Consider the following 5,212-nt stretch of genomic DNA (forward strand, 5'->3'; position numbering starts at 1 on the left):
CTGTTGACTCTAATTCACGATATTTCACGCATGTTGCGAAACTTGTATCAGATACATTCTCATATTGGTGTACGCATTGTCAGTCACCAGACAGAAAGTAAAACAGTAATCTCTCCGAAGGGAAGAGACGCAGTATCCCCTGACGCTTAACCTACCTTCATCAATAGTTCAGTACTGCTGCTGATGAACAGTTGTCACTGGCTTCTAAATTGCACTGCTTGAGATGGTTGTGCATTGTTCAGGTGTTGATCTTGTAATCTGACCTTTGACATCCGAACAAGTGTCTGTTACGCAACACTCACTTCGGACAACTCATCGGGTGTACTCATCGCCACACACCACAAAGGAATGAATATGAAAACAGCTGATATGGGACGCCTACTCGATGCAGCAGGTTCATTGTGATTACACTGAGAAAATGTATTAGGGATAATCAAGTGTGGATCGCAAGAAAAGCTCCAAGTTGCTGGAACGATGAAGCGTCCGGCCACCAGTAGGAAAGTTGCAGCTCTATTTCCCCACCAAGTATGTTTATCGATCGGTATCTGGACCATATATTCAATAATAATGGTTGCCTAATATAGTAATCTCCTGGGAGCTCACTAATCAGTGGGAATTCGAAGTTGTNACCAAACCCCCCCCCCCCCGAAACATATCCTTTGTTTGAGGAGGTTGCTTTGTTCATGCCTCCATACTGCTTTGCATCGCTGTGGATAGTTTAGACAACCGAGGTATTTGTGTTTGATCTCATCGGACAACCAAAAATTTTAAACAACCCCCGAGCGATGAATTGACTGAGAACTGGAACCGTTTGGTTGCTCTGTCTTGTGAAGGCCTTTCTTCTGTGAACTATCTGGGGATGGGTCCTTCTGTGGCATGTTTATCTTCCACCCAGGATGCATCTTGGGCATCGCATTTCCCGGTAACTTTTCGGAATCGCAGTCGTTGAAGTGTTGTGCAATTCAACGCGACCATTCCGCTCGAATAATTCAGTTTTAGATGTTAGACTGAGGTGCTATTTTAGCTGGTTGAATGGAAGACGGATTCCCCCCCTTGGACTTGACAAAATTGGTGTTAAGTTCTTCCGACTGGTCACCAAACCTGCTAGAATCAGCTGACCAAGCTTGTGATTCGGAATCAGTGATCATATGGCGGCTACCCTTGGCTACCCTGCACTATCACAGTCGTTGTACGTGTACAAAATGACATGATAGTTTATAAGCAAAGTGGTTAGACAGCTGGCTTGTCAAGACACTCGCTTTTGGAGTTACTGTAGACAGTGAACGATGTTCATGCTTGCCCGTGAGATGAATATATTCAACCACAAGCAGTTTTGTGTTCCCAATGTAGAACCGTACAGACACCGGATGTGACAACGATTCGAATAAGACCAGTCGGTACACGGAGTTTCGAAAACCGATGATAATCCACGAGTATCGAATAAAGTTTTCCCTCAGACTCTGGAGTATTGACACAGTCTAGCTGACATGCTGAGTGAATGTCCAGAAGCGTTATTTAAGGATAGTGGTGCCTATTAGCCTTCTGTTCAACCACAAATGGGGGACCTTCCCAAACAGCTGGAACCAATCGATCAATACATCTTTAGTAAAACGTAAAATTCAAGTGGTTCTATCAGTCTTGGGTTTACACTAACACAGCTACTGGTTTCAATTAAGGGGCAACCTCAGTCTTGGCTCAAGGAACGCGAATTTCAACGCATCATACAATATTTCATGCGGACGAGGGTGCACCGATGACAAATTTACATCATGCTGAGGGTCTCAGCAATGCAGCGGAAATTGTGGTTTTTTCAGTCACAAAGGACTCGTTAGTTCGGTCTGTTCTTCAAAGTGACTTGTGGCTCGTGAATATAGTCCCTACTCCGTACTCTGTTTCTGGCCGTGTAAGAGTATACAACGAACGGTCCATAAGTTCTCGTAAAACTAGTCAAGAATGTCCTCCCTGTCTACTCCGATATCATCGTGAAATGCAGTCTGAGAGATCGTGAATTCTGTTGCCAAAATCACATCTAGGGAGGGAGCGAGAAAACTCGATTTCGCGGACTATATTTTACCGCTATCACTCGGCACTGTCCAATCAAAATACGCTTTTGAAGATTTCTTTCTTTCGGGAGGGCTTGATGACCAATCGGTTGCTTTCAACTGGCTTACCGTTCCGCTTTCGATACAAGCGCTTCACCAGGTCAAGTGAGCAAACCACCATGTTGGCCAGGTTTTAAGGCTGACGGAGAACTAATCCGTAAGACCCTTGAAGACAAACAAACTAGATGAGAGCTGAAATTCAGTCAGAAGGTTTTGTTGGTTGTGTATTAGCCTAAATCTTAAGGTCAATAGCTGGGGGAAGTTCTACTCATTTTTGGTCGGGTGAGTTTAGTCCCTTGATCTTCCCGTTTAACTGATAGCTCACCTTGAGTGTCACTAGTAGATTTTGTTGGTCTGTGTGAGCTTGTAGATTTTACGATAGCTTGGTCGGGGGCAGCTTGGGAGAGATTAAGTGAACTTCAGGCCTAGGCTACTTCTGTTGATGATTCCTCATTTTGAGAACTGCACACCATCACCTGTCGGATAGACGCAAAAGGACTCTGTGAATAACGTCAATTTAGAGCAAGCTCTATGCATTTGCAAGATGTGCCTTCAGTAACCCAGTGCGAGTTTCTCGTAAAAGAAATTAGAACTTGAGAAATACACTCATTTGCAAATCAATCCGGTTTTCACGTGAGACTCAACTGAATCTCTCTATTCTACAACGAATATGCTGCACCAAGCCGCCTCATGTTTCAGCTTGCACGATATTCGAGACATCGTAGTAGATTTTCATAAAGGAAACTATTCACAAGTTTTCCAAAACCCCTTCGACAAACGCAAACGGTTTCGCCCTTCTCGGGGCTCATCGGGTAGGCGCAGTCCCCGAGTTTCCGTCAACCTTATAATCTGCTTGAACCCAAATCGGACAGATTTCGGCAAATACACTCATTTGCATATCAACCGGATTTTTATGGGATACTCAACTGAATCTCTCGTTTAGGATATAATTCGGCTGAACGAACATAAGGTTGACGAAAACTTGGGGACTGCGCCCACCCGATGAGCACCAAGAAGGGCGAAACCGGTATTGGGCTGTTGAAAAGTTTTCAGCTACCGTGTGAGTGGTTTCGTTTATGAAAATATGCTGCGATATCCAGAATATCGCTCCAACTAGAAACATGAGGCGGCCTGTGTGCAGCACATTCAGTTGTAGAATATCATAAACGAGAGATTAAGTTGAGTCTCTCGTGAAGACCAAATTGATTTGCAAATGAGTGTATTTCTCGAAAACAGTCCAATTTGGGTTCAAGTAGAACATAAGATTGACAAAACCCCCGGGGACTGCGCCTACCTGATGAGCCCTAAGAAGGGTGGAACCGGTCTTGGGTTGTCGAAGCGTTTACAGCAACCTTGTGAGTAGTTTCCTTTATGAAAATTAGAACTTGCTTTGAAATGCCTTTTGAAAAGAGAGAAAGTTATAGCAGACTTAAGGAAACGATAGGTTTATAAAGTAACTACTTGTCATAGAATGGAACGTCGAGTGAGTAAGTTGAGTTGCTGTTCGTCAGTATTTTTTGACGAATCAGAATCATTTGATCAGTAGTTTGGACTTGTCTGGTTAGGATTAAGCAACGTTCGTCTAATTAGTCATCAGTGATCCAAAAAAGCAAGATCACGTGAAACAAATCTGCGCTGCGTCATATATTGGCCACAGTACTGGTAGCTAATTGGTAACTTTAAACCACAGTTACCTCGAAAGATGACCTTGGAAAGAGATGAACTTTTATGTTTTAGACACAAGTCACTGTTCAAAAGCTGGCTGAATTTCTTTCGATGGCCCACGACAGGTTTTGCCCTTCTTGAGGATCATGAGTTAGCTACGGTCGTCATGAGTTCTCTAACTTTAAGTTGCTTCTGTGTGATGACTTCTCTTTCGGAAGAGCTTCTAATCAGTTTTTGCGATGTAGCAAAACTGTTGCGATCACCTCAGTGAAGACAACTTGTTTCGGAGCTGTTTCACTGCTGAGCCGGCATAGTGGTTCGTTCGTTCGTTTCTTCCAAAGACACTTTCTGCCAAAAGGCGCATCATCGCACTTTCCATCTTCTATAAGTGTCTGAGTGCTGGTATGTTCAGCTGCTATCATGCAAAAAGCAACTTTTTTTCCTGTTCTTCCGATTCGAAGTTACACGCTGCTGCTGTTGTCTGCAGCAGTAACCGAGAAACCAGTAAACACACCCTAGCCACAAGCGTTTGTCAGAAACAGCTTATAGGTTGCACAGATTAAGCTGTCTTGTCACTGCCAAAGAAACTCCGGAAATGTACATGGTATAGTGTCCGAATTACCTATTCTGCGACAGACAGACCCACAAAACGTCAGATACAATCAAGCTTGTTAAAGGAGATCACGCGTAACTGGCAGCCAAAACTAGTTGGAACGGTTTTTGAATTCATCAAACTATTCCAGAAAATCTATGCTACTCAATAGCAAGCAAACGTTTTATGTAGTTTCACAGCATGAATTATGGAAAACGATAAAGGTACGAGTGGACAAACTTACTTTTGGTCTTCTACTATCCATACTGAAAGGAGAATAAATATGTATTGTGAGTTGCTGATGTATCGGAAACATCGACCAAATATCGATTTTTTTTGTACTTATTACCACAAAAAATGATACTTTGAAAAAAAGCCAGTTTACCTGAGTGTCTGGCCGGACTAACAGAATGCACAAAGTGACCGCAGTTTTGAAACTGTTCACATGGACGTATCGATGTCAACTTTGGCACTGTTTGAAGACCGATGACACCCACATTTACCTGTCGGTCCCAAAAAAGTTTGCTGTTGCAATCAGGAACTTTGTAGACCAATTACTACACATCACGTGAGCACTGTGTTGCCCGAGAACGATTTGAGAGCACGCAAAAAACGCGCCATTGACGATCATCAGAAAAGGATAAAACAGTACTTCGGTATATCTTGGTTTCGTATCAGAGAACCAACTCAATGACCTTTCCTGTTTGCGATTCGACAATAATTTAGCATCAAACTGACTACGAGTAAGTGTCTCAGTGCCTTGCCCAGAAAAATCACGGATATTTTTTAACTCCAATTTCGTCGATAGACTTGTGGCTGTCATCAAATTTCGTGAAGCTACATTCTCTTTTTT

At 43.0% G+C, this 5,212-nt stretch overlaps 1 protein-coding gene across 1 annotated transcript in view; it reads right to left on the reverse strand.

The window, feature by feature from the left end:
• The window catches only part of T265_03654 (hypothetical protein), a gene marked incomplete at both ends in the record, with an annotated part of 22,067 nt that extends 17,442 nt beyond the window's left edge, over positions 1 to 4,625 (reverse strand). The window contains one exon of the mRNA XM_009168196.1: positions 4,604 to 4,625. The remainder of the gene's footprint in view (positions 1 to 4,603) is intronic.
• Between the last annotated feature and the right edge of the window lie 587 nt (positions 4,626 to 5,212).

Source organism: Opisthorchis viverrini (genome assembly GCF_000715545.1).
Source record: "Opisthorchis viverrini unplaced genomic scaffold opera_v5_53, whole genome shotgun sequence".
Classification (NCBI taxonomy): domain Eukaryota; kingdom Metazoa; phylum Platyhelminthes; class Trematoda; order Opisthorchiida; family Opisthorchiidae; genus Opisthorchis; species Opisthorchis viverrini.